Raw genomic sequence first — 14,561 nt, 5'->3', positions numbered from 1 at the left:
TTCCGTTTTTCGACTGCTAGCTAGTGGAAGAGAAAAATTGCCTAGGCAACTTGTAATTCCCATCTCTGGATTTTTTATTTTGCGTTTTAAAAAAAATGAACAAGTCCAATAGTCCATTTTTGCTCGCCTCTCGCGACCAGTGCATTTTACTCTGACGAACGATTCGTTGGAGGGTGAGTACGGAGTAAAGGGGTATGAGAAGCGATGTCGATTCGCCCCATTTCCGCCGCACCGGCAACGCTCGCTTTTCCGAATCCACACATAAAGCTGTGATTCCATAAATAACGCGCTGCCTGAGCTCTCTAGCTTACAGAATAACAGAGACAAAATTACAAAGAGAATAGAGTACTATAAGTTGAAAGAGAAAGAGAGTTGATTAGTACGATGAATTATATTTAGGGAGGGCGTTTCTAAGCTGCTTGTCTCCGTAAAGTACCCGTGTACCTAACACAAATGATGTTGGACACTAACCCTTTTGGCTCTACTAGAGACTTCTCAAACACCGTCAAAAGCTTCTTCCTAAAATCTCTCTTCAATCTCCTACAACTACTACTCTTACTCAGACTATTCTACACCTCACCTTCGTCTCTCTAACTTGTCTCTTTACTTCCGCGGAATTATGTAATCATCCTTATCCCAGACTACTTCGGGTCGTCTCCTCTGTCTAAGAGTTATTCTTCTTCGCCTTGACTGTACCGCCTCTTAGATTTTCACTCTGACTGGCCTTCATTAATCCTAAAGGGTGCTACTAGTTGACAATTAAATTATGAACCTCAAAGAGACCATTCTCACTAAATTTCAATCAATTCATTTATCCAAATAAAAACAAATTCCTTTTTAAGGTGGAAATATTTTTTTCAAAATAAGCTGAAATAATGATAAAGTTGAGTTTTAGCATGGAGTACTTAATGCATTATTGGTTTGAAAGATTGATTTAATTTACTATCAGTAACACTTTAAGCGAAACTTGTTTTTCATGTATATATCTAGTGTTCAGTACTTTCTAATCCTTACCTATCGATAATAGTCTAGAATTATCTCATGTGCTGACAGATTTAATATCTGTTGAACATCGCATACTATTGGGTGTTCGGCTAGAGGAATATAAATGCTAAGTTTCCCTGATACTGTATTGATCGATGGACACGTTCGATAATGTCAGTGGGAACTCATGGGATAAAAGGTAAAATATAATTGACAGTGACACTTTATCTCACCAATTTAGCACTAAAGCTGACTTTGTAATTGCTAAATTACTTTTACGTCTATTCTGCAATAAATCCCAGATAAAAAAGATTTAAAAATTCACTTTAGGATTTTTTTTTATTCAATTAAATTATCATTTTAAAATGAAATCGTTATTTTGTAGAAAAAGTATTTTTTTCTTGCTACAAATAACTAGTGATTTAGTCCCGAGGCTTGAAATACCAATATTGAAGCTCTATACTTATCTGTTGTTCATAGTTATTTCAATATTACTATTTTATATTCCTCGAATTGCACATGATTTGTTATCTTTAGCAAATTACATATAATAAAAATATTTCTCCATCTTGTAAAAAAAATGAGAGACATAAAAGTAAAAAGATAATGCTAGAGTATTTAAACGTAGTTGGTCAACATGAAACAGTGTAATTGGAATTTTTTCATGACATGTGTCAATTAAAATAAATTTACCTGAGTTCCAATTTGCATTTTTTCATTATGACAACATGTAATCGCGTAAATGCGTAAAATTGAAACTGCATATTGAATAACAACACAATAGTTACAAGTATACGTTTGGGGTTTGCGTCATCACAAGCAGGGCCACAGGGAAATCGCGTTGTTAAATTATCCAAATCGCAATGAGACCGAGGTTGCATCACACAACACCAACAGAGACATTATACGGATCTAAAATAGCTATTGAAACTGTGCCATATAACTTACACCTATGAGTACATTCCGATCAATATAACTATTTGTGATAATTACCAATCAAAGATGAATTTATGACAGCAATTATTACTGTGATTGTATGTACAGAGAAAAGCCAGATGCATTCTAACATCCATTTACAACCACGAACGCCAATGGAGCATAAAATTCGATGAATTGAGATGGCTAAACGTGTAATTCTGAAATATTACTGGTTGTATAAATTTACTTACGGACTATACATTATTTCTGTAACATATTGATGAAAATGAATCTACAAATACCACGGATTGCATCCATTGCTTTCATTGTATAAATTTATTGTCGAGTTGAGATAATTGTAAGATGAATGAAACAGAGCACAAAAAATTTAAATAATTTTTTGATCAAGTAATAAGAGCAAAAATGAAGTATGCAGTAAAATTATGATTAAATAATTGAAAAACTTGTGATTTCCTACCAGTATTCAAAAAGAAGAAGAAAGACTAATGGAAAATAACATGAGAATGAATGGAATACGGTCAATGAATTTATAATTAAAATAAACACCTGACAGAAGATAGACAAATTATTAAAGTTGAAGATGAATTTTAATTTTGAATAAAATAAATCACTTTTAACCTAAATTGTTAGTGATTCATTTGTTAATATAATTTTTCATAAAAATCATCTTCATGATTAAATAAAAAAACTAAATATTTAGTTAACTACGTATTTGTAAAAGAAAAATAGTCTGGAAATGTTATTTTTAAAAAGAAAGTTATACATTGCATGACAACTGTGAATTTGTAAAATGGCTCAATAAAAGTAGAAAACTGGGTCATTATCATACAATCATTTCATTTATGTTCAATTCAAATCTATTATGCCACAAATAATAAAAATAATTTACTGGAATTTTTCCAAGCAAATAAAAATAAAAAGAATCACAAAAATAAAAGTCCATTAGAAACAGTTTCATATCAGCTTTTGTTAGAGATTCCAAATATTTCTTGTCTTATCAAAATGACTTACGAATGAAGTGCTTTGTATAACCCAGAATCGCACGTCTACTGTAGCATAAAGTATGTACATGGAATACACGTTGAGCAAGTTCAACAGCGGTCTCACAAGCTTATCAGAAGCACCAGAACGTAAAAGCGATAGTGTTATCCATTTCTACAAGTACACATATACGTATACACGATACATTCTATCTTCTATATAGAGTGCAAATAGGCAAACCGTATGTAATTTCTTCATCTCCATAATTGACCATTTGCTGCTTCAATTTTCCATTCCAAGCTCACGATTTGATTTATTAGGCCAAAGAAGACGGCAAATCTCTTTTTAATCTTATAACTCCGTATGTAACTAGGCATAGTGTTTGTTACTTATATCTAACATTTATGGACATATTGAGATTAAATTCTAACAAGTTCTTGACTGTAGTTATTATAAAGTGTCAGGTATCAACTTTCCCTATCTCTTGATGTTAAGTGTCGACAAACTATTTTCTCAAGTTTTCACACTAATTTATATGTTTTTTACTATTATTATGATAAATGAAGTAGGTTACTAAACATTCATTTGTTTCTCATTATGAGACTAATCATCATTGAGTGCCATACTTAATTAGTTCATAATACCTGAAATACACGTGTGAGAAACGAAAAAAAACTCATAACAGAAATTTTTTATGAAAAACTTAATTTAATAAAAAAAATTGAATTATTTAAATAGTTTTTCTTGTATGTAAAATATTCTTCACAGTAAAAATGAAGATGCATGGATGCTAAAGAATGATGAAGAATGTCATAAATATTGGAGTAATTGAAGAAGAGGTATTTCAAAGAATTTAAATGGTATATAATTTAGTTCAGTTTAATTATTGAATTAATTCATATTATGCTGGCTTATTAATTAAAAAGACTTGACGCAATGTAGATGTGGATCAAACAGGTTTAAAAATATTTTTGCCATGAATAATGATGAATGTACCATGAAATAAATTAAAAATATTCTCGACGACTTAAATATTGTTTCTTTAGTAGAATAAAAACAAAAAAATTGGTGTATATGTTTAGTAACGAAGTAAAATTACAGGTATCATGGGTAGTGTAGTAAACAAGTGAATTATACATTTCAATAGATGAGCAAAAAAGAGAAGAGAGGGGGATGACATGACGATAAGAAAAATTTTAAACCGGTTCTCACGCATCTTACAATCTCTCACGAAGTTTCAGGACGAATAATGACGATTTACTGAATCTTTGTTTCTTACTTTCAAGTAAGCGAAAAGGCAAAATGAAGTGAGAGAAGCGAAAGAAGATCGTTATTGTCGAGAGGGATCATCAGGGCTGCAGGCGGCACGAGCAACGTGCGTTTCATCAATAATCAAAGCGAAACGGTCACGCGAGCCAATCGGCCAGACCACAAATTACTATCCGACACGATTCGGGGCTCTGTATAACGTGTCCATCGTGTGCACGAATGACCAATACAAGTGATATACAACGATGATGTACACTTGGCTCCTCTCCGGTTGTCCGCTTGGCAACCTCTATTTCCTGGTGGCACCACCACCCCAATGAACGATGTGAGAGGAATACAATGACCGACAGACGATTCGACGACTCGATGGACCTAGCCAGTAACAAGAGCAACCACATCGACCGCTCCATCGCGCACAATGGACACGTCGTTATTCACTATATACCTTCCAAAATGTCAAAATGTTCATAGATTAAATTGTTGGCAAATAAAATTACTTTTATTCAATCAAAATAATCCATAAAAAATTTTTTTTACATCACGAGAAAAAATAATTTCTCCATTTTTCATTGAATTACAACAGCCGTTGTATGATCTCTGAATAATGGATCGAATCGTGAAAAATTTTAAAGCCATTTTATCAATCCAATATGACGGCAGAGGGATGCAAATACGCCATCAATTAATAATAATTTAAGCTTCATACTCAAAAAATTTTTAATTAAAATTTGAAAGAATTTAATAGGAGAAAAAATGTGTTTCCATTTCATTGTTTTATGAATTTTATAAAAGGATTTAATCGATTAATAATTAAAAAAAAAATAGGCAAACAACTCAATCGTTCAACTGTGATTGAGCCTCTCGTCTATGTTGAAGTCGAATCAATAATAAAAAGTATTATTCAGCGTCAAAGCCTCGAATGAGTAAAGTGTACGTCAGGCACGGTCCTTTTGTTTTCGGAAACAATAGGATATACATACGAAAGCGTACAAACGAGCCTCGTTCGAGAGAGGATATATTCGGGAGAAAAAAGAATACTATGTTGTTAATGTCGAATCGAGCACAGTTAATTCCACATAAGTACAATCATACCTTTTGATGAGCTTCTCCCACTTTGACTTGTAGCTCTTTACTGTGTTTTGTTATTTACAAACAAAAGAGTGATTATAGGTAATTATTACTAGTGTTAATAAACAGATGGGGATGAAAGCATTGCTAGAGCGAGTAAAACTGTTATTAGAAATATGTGGTGATCGTAGATGCTCCTTTTCTTGCTTTTTTAAACAATATTGTATTTTAATGGATTTTCTTCAGAAGTATTCTTTGAAGAAAAAATGTTTACTTGATGAACTAGAAATTTTTTTTATAAAGTTTTTTCCCACTAATTGATGAGATCTGAGTATTAAAGAATGAAAATGACAATTTCTAGTATTAATGGAAAGATGCTATTCAAAAGCATTGATAATATTTTTTCGTTGTTTTTTTGTATCAAGTTCTACAATTTGTTGAAACACAATAGTATATCAGTAAATGAAGACACAATAGGCATTTTTTTAGTTTGGGATTTTTCATAATATCTGCTTTTGTTAAGTTGTTATACGATGATAAAGGAAAAAAATTCAAAAACTCTCATTGTATTTAGTAATTCTTTAACAAAGCTTTTCATGATTAAAACAATTGAAGATAAGATTTTTCTTTTATTTCTATGTTCAATTTAAAATATATTTCATATAAAAAATTTTATAATATTAGAATGATTATTCATTATGTAACATGAATGTTATTACATGAAAGAAATTTAAATCTCTTTAAGGTATACTATGAATTTACACATTGTAAAATAATAGAATGATAACAACTAATATTAAAAGTTAGTTTATTAAAAGTGACAGATTCAAATACAGAATCAAAGACAAGACGTCTAATGTTAGCTAGTCTCAGTCCTAAACTGGAGATAAACAAACTCTCCCTACGCTGCTATAAACAATCTAATCGTCAAGCAATCGTCGTTAACTAACAAACTGTCGTTAGTCAATCAACCCATAGATTGAGACATTCATACATTTTACAATATTCATTAAGATTTTGGTCGGTCATATGTAAACAAGTAGGAGTTAGAAATATGAAAAACAATCTGTCAAATCGCTTTAAACTTTTAATTTCGGATATTTTGCTTATTCTTCAACCAATCGTCCTCATCTCATTTTATTCCATAGATTGTTGTTGCGCGAATCTTTTCCTGTAGGTATTCTATTATTATATCTACTTATTTGCCTAAAACTAGTGCGCAAAGATCCATATACTTTAATATACATATATTTTTCCGCTCGAGGCGCCTTGAAATTCATAGTTTCTTAGTTTTTCAGAAATAAATAATTACTGGATAGTTTAGTAGAATATGATTATTTTATTGACGACGAATGCTGGTGGTAGTATGCAATAATATACAACTATTTTTCCGTATGTGAAAACAATGCTATTATATTATTTGCAGCTATTAGATTTGGCCATTTATAGTACCTTAAGAAGTGTTTGTATTTCAATGGTGAAAGGTAAACAAAATTAACTAAATTTAAATAATAGTGTATTTTGTGTATGTGGTTTATTTATATTCAGTAAAAATAAAATCAACCACTCTTAATTAAATATAAAGAAAAAAACAATTGTTTAATCAGAATAGCGAGTTAACAGTGTTAAAATCCATATAAACGTGAACAATTAAATAAAATTTGTTTTTAAAAAAGCTCAACCTATGATGAATATATTGTTTTTTATAACAATTGTTATATAAAATAATTGATTCACAATGAAAAATATTATTAAATTATAACCTATTTTTAACATCAATAATGATCAGTCGAATAGAAAATCATAAATTATTCTCTTCGAATAGATTTTCGCAGAGTATTGAATTCAATATTTTAACAAGGAAATTACCAATTGATGACTGTAAGTAGCTTGTTAAGAATCGAAAAAGCATTTCAAGGCAGAAGGCAGTGTTTGAAAGGGTCGTAAAGTTAATGGGATGATTGTGTCCCAGTTCTGGCATATCGAATTTGTGCAAACGAATTATTGAAGAGAACAAAAAAAAAGTAAATGAAAAATTGAATTTAGGGCAAAAACTGAAAACCTGACTAATACAATACATTACAAATATTGCAGTATTCATGAATGCGATAGAATATGATATTTCTTGGTCAATAGGATTTAAATGGCAAAAGTTGAAATAGAAGCCCCAAAGAATAGTATATATTCATGAGTTGGTAAATATAAATCAAGTAAAAGCAATTGGAATCGATTTGCCAAGCTTTAAGATGTGACTATGCTAAAAATGAGATGCATTTATCAGCTAAATTAGCTTCAATAAATATGTACATTATCTTAGAACAATATACACAAGTTCTTCGATTGCCTCGCAGCTTGATAAATTAATGAAGCGATATAACCGGTAGCAGTGACTTGAGTAGCTAAGTTAAGTATTGAAGACTGACACACACTCACACACAAGAAAACCTGTTCTTGCAGGCTTCTTATCGCTACTATCGTTTCTATCGCATGCAGGGTAGCTATGGTCTAGTGCAAAACGAATTCATGACTAAACCACGCTTATCCGATTAAAACCCACGCGCTCGTTACCGTTTACGTCAACTTTACAGAGTACTTTTGAATAAATTAAATCTATTAACCGCACTGGAGATTATGTGAACATTTGATTAAACTACATGACAACTATGATGACAATAACGATGAAAACGATTCTTGGAAACTTTATTACTTTAATACATATGTTAAATTATTCAATTTATTCATTTTTTATCTTTTACTATTAATCTCTATGATTATGTCCATTTGATTTCTAACAGATTTTTATTAGAAAATATCTACAAGAAATAAGATATGTTAATAATTTTATGTTTTCCTAATAGTTTTTTAATTGTTACTAACTGATACCATTTTATATATTCAGATAATTTGTTCTCTTACTTACACAGGCTTGTTTCAATGCTCAGAGTTCATAGAAAAATAAATCTCTCATGAATCGTGAAAAAATTCTATTATAAATGAATATTTTTTTTCTCTATAGAATTTGACATGTCAAAAGGTTTTTACTCAATAACTATAAAGTGAAAATGACTCTAATTTGATCGTTTTTCAGAGTTCTAGACAGCTTCACAGTAAGCAAAAATAGAAAAATTTTTTATTTTCGTTAGTAAATGTTTTTCGAGTATATTTTTAAATTACAAATATTTTTAAGGCACACGGAGAGAATTTTTGCACTAAATACAAATGCAAAAAGTCACAAGTCCACGTTTCGAAATTTATAAGCATAAATATTTCTATTCGATAGTAAATTTTGAGTTTTTGTAAGTAAACTTGAGACTTAAAAAGTATCTTAGTAAAAGAATTACTTAAAATAATTTAAAAATAACTTACGACAACCCAAAATTCACTGTTGAACAAAAATATTTTTACTTGGAAATTTCAAAACGTGTACTTGTCATTTTTGCACTTACATTTAGTAAAAAAATTTCTCCGTATACTCTAATGACAATATTTTATTAACTGCATTTTTCATATTAATCTTTTCAGTATTGTATAAAAATTAAATCTTTTTATGTTACAAAAATGTTTTTTTTACTTGTTAATTAATTATTTTCTTTTTATTGTTCACTATTCTTTTGTTTTTATTCAGATTGATTCAACTTCACTTCTTCTCATTTAGTTTCATAATTAAAAAAATAAATAAACGAATGTTACTTTTAAATGAAATTTTTTATTATTATGATTTTCATTTGTTTGAATGTAATTAAATATTGAAATTTTTTTTCATGAGATTGAAAATTCTTTTGATAAAAATACCCGTGCATACAACAAATTATACAATGGAAATGATTCTTGGAAACCGCAATGTATATAGTTGTTTTTTTGTTTTCATTATTCAGATTGTTCAATTTGAGAATTGTAAAGAGGTCTCGACGGCGTTGATGAACAGATAGACCAGCTGCTGAGAGAATAAGTTATGCAAACGGACAAGTGAAAAGAAAACAAAAAAAAAGGAAAACCAGAAGCGAAAAAGCCAACAGTGATGGAGGTGGCATTCGGCACCAAACGCGTCATGCAAAGCCCATGAATATGGATCAAGACGCTCCAGATCTCATCCTCGCCTGTCTACTGTTGAAGGAGGATACGTAATTCCACTGGCCGATGTTTATTCAGCAATGTATCCATAGTAATAGAGAGCTCACTGTTTCATATCTCTACGACATCACATAGCCAGTGCTCAATGATCCGTTACTACTTTATAATAGTTTCCATGCAATTTATAATGATCAAAGAGCAATTGATATGAGTCAATAAATTTATAATGATTACTAAAGAGAAGAATATCAAGCTGACTTTACTATTATAGGCAAAATAACATCCCAACGATTTGCTTGATATCAATAGTTCTAATAGTGTAATAAATATAAATGAAATTATTAAACAAACACTGACATTAAAATGTGTTATGAGCTTACATGAAATGATATGACAATTATTACATTATCAATAGCTATAATTTTCAAGAATACATCGATCGGATAGATATTGATTTTTCATATAAACTTCAAACAGATTTATCAACAGTGATTCCAATCTTATCGTTTAGTAAATTACTACAATGGAATAGAAAATACGACAAAAGCGTTATAATTTGTCTTAAAAATAACATGACTACTCATTTTTATTATGGTTTAAATATTTCAGGTGAACTGCATATCTAAATAAAAAACTAATCTTTGCATCCATTACAGTTAATTTATATTCAAATTTGTTTGAAACCAAATCAAAAGTTTATGAGAAAAAAATTGTCACATTTTCATCTTTTTGTTTTCCAATCCTAACATATTTTAGCTAAAATTTATTTTAAAAATTTTGATATTTTTGTTGTTTAGATTACATCAAATCTCAGATATTAATGATAAATTATGTATGACACTTACTCATATATAAAAAGCATTAGAAAAGTGAAATTGTATAATTTTTTGTTCCTTGGAACAATATTACACGTGGACAAAAGTCCTGCTTGACATATGAGTCACTAACAAAAAAGTTCATATCTCACGCGATCTTTACAAAGTCGTGACCGATTCGCGAGTCTCTTTGACCGCACCACTCTCTCGAGCTCCGCCTAGTTTTATATTTTTATTTTCTAATATTCCACACGTTATCGTTTTGCCCTATCCGACCCTTGTGAATTTATAAACCTTAACACACGACATAACTAAACGCGATTGTTATCTCCACTTTTTACAGTACCGGAAATGACGTAATTTATGCGTAAACACCATCGACCATTAGCATTGTTTACAAGTGCGGGAGATGTTGCAAGTTATTATTGATCTTATGAGACATAAAACATTACTCAGAGACGCATGTAAGGTTGAAGAAAAATTTAATTAATCAAAGTTATATGACAGAAGATTATGCTTAACATGTAGAAGGAGAGCTTAACGTAACAGAATAAAATGAGCTTTCACGAGTTGAGTAAAAGAGCGGTGCAGAGACATTGAAGCAAGTTGACATATCAACATTGTTAGAGGTGTCTTCGTGACCAAGAGAGTACAAGTGAGAGAGAAATACTCTGTGCTTCCTGTCCATTTTAATTGGGTTATTAACGGGCGCAAGCGTTTCCTGCCTCCTGTGTGACAAACATTGGATAGAAGGAAGCCCCGACCCTGCTGATGCAGCTGCCACCTCGTCAACGGAGTTACGTCGTAGCCTGAACGCACACTCGTCTGCCTTGACGGAAACCAATCTGTTTCATTTGTCTTTTGCTCTTGAGCCTGGCCCATAAATATGCATTATGTGCCTCGTGCTCACTTGCTTTCCTTGTCTCTTCATCGTGCTTATACTCTGCAAATAATATCGCCCAGTGTGAAACTGTCAAACTTTTGCGCTCCGGCTGTAACTCTTTTGCAAGAGTCTACACAAGCTTCTCGTTTCGATCTCGACTATAATTAAACGTCCGCATCGTTTATGTTTCACTTCGGGTCGCTGAGAAATTACATTGGGAACAAACCAACTGCATGAAACATTTGCCGACACTGTGAATAAATTTAGTTCACTAACAATATATCTGTACACTGTAATCACATTGTAGCTTTTCAGATTTCCTTATAAAAAAAAGTTCCTCCATCCACGTGCCGCTATCTCCCTAGTGGTTTTCTCGCAATTGCTAAATTCATGGCATATATAATGCAAATCATCTCCTGGTGTTTGGCCAACGAGTCGCGCTGCGACAATCTCCTTGACTGCATGGAGAAAAGCGTAACTTTATACAATGCTAATAGCGATGTGGGGACGTTATAAAGCTGCGCGAAAGGATCCCGGAGAACAGTTGCTCGTAAATATGTAGAGAGTATACGAGAGGGAGGAAAAGTAGACAGAGAGAACGAGATTCATGAATATACAACAGACTTGAACGTGGACACGCTCGATGCATTGTTTCGTGGCTGCCGCGCGTTCTCCCAGACTTCCTTCCTTACTTCCTCTACCCAACCCGAGACTTATCACTCTACCCACTGGCTCATTTTCACCCTCACTGGGCCAGTTGGTCGATCGACTTTCCAATGAACTTCAACTCCACCATGTCCTATCACCTGTTTCATCCCGATTCCTCTATTGTTAAATAATATTTTTTTAAATCTTTTATTTCACTTTAAAATTATCGTTGAATACTTTGTTACTTCGAAAATTCTTATGTGAATTGTCATTTCATTTCAATTTTTTTAGTTGTTTACAATTGCAGGTGAACAAATTATCATGGAACTCTTTCATCTAATTTATAGTGGAAATGAAACAAAGAAATTATTAAAGCCCTAGTTAAAGAATTCTTTTGATTCGAATTGATAAATGAAAGTATATTAAACAGATAATTAAATAAGACCACCTGTTTTTTATTATTTGATGTTGAAAAAAAATTCAATTGGGTAAAAAAAAAACCAAAACACGTATGTTATTGATGTTCCGATGATTAGATTCTCGCCCAATTCCCCAACGTATAGGGGAAAGTTTCAGAATTGGTGTTCATACCTAAATCGCAATTTTATTTATTTTTTGAGTAAAAATAATCCCCGTAAATAGCTTAGAATAACCCAAAGTGATAAAAAATAATAACAGACATTTTTTACCCAAATAAATAAAATTTCTTATCAGGTGAATTAATTTCCCATTCAATTAAATAAGAGTAATTCCGTTTAAATGAGTTGGGGTCAGAAATAAATATCTCTGAAACTAGTCCAATTAATCCAACTTTTCTCTATTTCACTTCGATTTCTGAAAGTTTAGAAAACTTTTAAAATACATTTTTCAGTATTCCAACTAACATACAAAAATGACTAATTTCTTCCAACAGTCATTGACTGAGAATATTAACAAGCATCCGCTATTAAAACTTTGCTATCTTGTCATAAATAAAATATCAAAGGTCTCAAAGTTGTTGTGAAATATACAGAAAAGCTATATTATAATAAAATATGAATGACAATAACGAAGAAAAAGATGTTTTTGATCAATCGGCATGTAATGACAACTCTCAAACTAATGAAGTCTCTAAGGGCCTCTTCATCCATCTTACAATAATACAAAAACTTCTCGCAACATCCGCACTTTCTCGTCCCTACGGACTTGTCGAGTGTCCATTTCAACGTCGGTGGCAGACATCTCGAGGGCAATTGACTGCGTACGATGCCGATCGACTGTTCAGCTGATCGTTGCTCTGTGCTTGAGTGAAGTCGACCGGTTACAGATATATTTTACATTGAAATATATTTGTGGGCGGCTTGTGAAAGTATGTAAGAGGCCCAGAACATTTGGCTTTGTCCTGTCAGATGTCTATAGTTAACAAGCCTCCCAGCCTTCACGCGGAAACGCCTCGTGTCGTAGTCGAGCAACTTCTTCGACAAGCACTCGATAAGTACCTCGGAGAATTGATCACTTAACCAGCTCCTAACTTGCTCTTTTAACTTTCTCATAATTCATTTTGCTTTATCATATCATATTGTTCATTTTTAACCCTCACATAAACATGATCTATTAACATTTACATATCGGGAAACGGTTTAAATGAATAATTGTACACGAACGCTGCTCATATTAAACGCTTATTGAAATTATTATCTCAGATTCATCAATTTATTCATCGTCAAACATGATACTGATAATTAACATAACCGTAAATAGTGATTACTTACGTGTCTTTACGGTCAACAAGTTTTATCTTCATACTCACGACAACGTCCATAGACACGAATCGAAAGTATATAATATTCTATACTTATAAATTATTGTTCATCTTTTTCTTTTAATTGACATGAACATATGCAGTTAGCCAATAATCAAAATATATCAAAAAATTAAATGACTGATTCCTTATTGGTTAAAAAATTTAAACAATTATTTATTTATTTATTAGTACACACTTTGTGCACATAAAATCCTAGTAAGTTATATTACCGAAGAGTTAGTTACGTATCTATCTTCTGTTTTAAATTTATAAATAAATGAGACTTTTTATAACATTTTTTTCGATAGAAATTTATTCAAATATTTTATCTTTTTTATTGAATGTTTAATGACTTTTTATGTACATTATGAGTAATTTTAATTGAAAGTACTCATTACAGTGAAAGTTATGTTCACTGATGTTGACCACCAACAAAATGTTCGGTACTTATAATACCTCTGCTTGTAATTATCGGAAAATAAAAAATTTTAAAGACGTGTAATTAGTGAGAATGTTATTATTACCTTTACCACAGGTATTTAAATCGATTATTAAGAAATAAAATGTTCGTTCATATGAAAAATTGGTTTTTTAAAATATCTCTTTTAATGAATTTTATATATCAATAACACTATTTTTAATTTTGAAATTATCAGAATGTATTAAACGATCTTCAAGAATATTATAAAGAAGATAAAATAATTATTTCAAATTTCTTGTACTATAGAAAATAAATAAATGAAAAGAAATCTGCAGCTCGAAAGATTGATACTGCTTTAAATATGGACATTTTTTTCGAATCAGTATTTAAATTTGCTAAAAACTTATATTCATTATATGCTAATTGATCAAAGCTTGTACTTAATCATTATTATGATTCAGTCTATTACATTCTGTGCATTCATTTCAGCACAACTTGAAGACTTTTGATATTTTATTTATGGTGAGACGAGAAAGTTTTAATAGCGGATGCTATACAGAGTTCTTTGTTGAAGATACATATTTGTGTGATGAATACATAAAGAGTTTAAGTACATCAAGTATATGTATGCATATTTTCCCCATCGTGACACGAGACGAGGCCACAAGTTGAAAATCATAAAACTTTTAGCAGCCGGAA

The 14,561-nt window shown here is 31.2% G+C and overlaps 1 protein-coding gene across 6 annotated transcripts in view; it reads right to left on the bottom strand.

Moving 5' to 3' along the window:
- The window catches only part of LOC118064365 (putative mediator of RNA polymerase II transcription subunit 26), a 175,067-nt gene that overhangs the window by 57,665 nt on the left and 102,841 nt on the right, over nt 1–14,561 (bottom strand). The gene's annotated exons all lie outside the window — the stretch shown is intronic.

This window comes from Chelonus insularis, unplaced genomic scaffold, assembly GCF_013357705.1.
Source record: "Chelonus insularis isolate UGA/USDA-ARS -01 unplaced genomic scaffold, ASM1335770v1 contig_17_pilon, whole genome shotgun sequence".
NCBI classification, from domain to species: domain Eukaryota; kingdom Metazoa; phylum Arthropoda; class Insecta; order Hymenoptera; family Braconidae; genus Chelonus; species Chelonus insularis.
The sequence above is the reverse complement of the archived record's forward strand: the minus strand, read 5'-3'. Positions and strand labels throughout refer to the sequence as shown.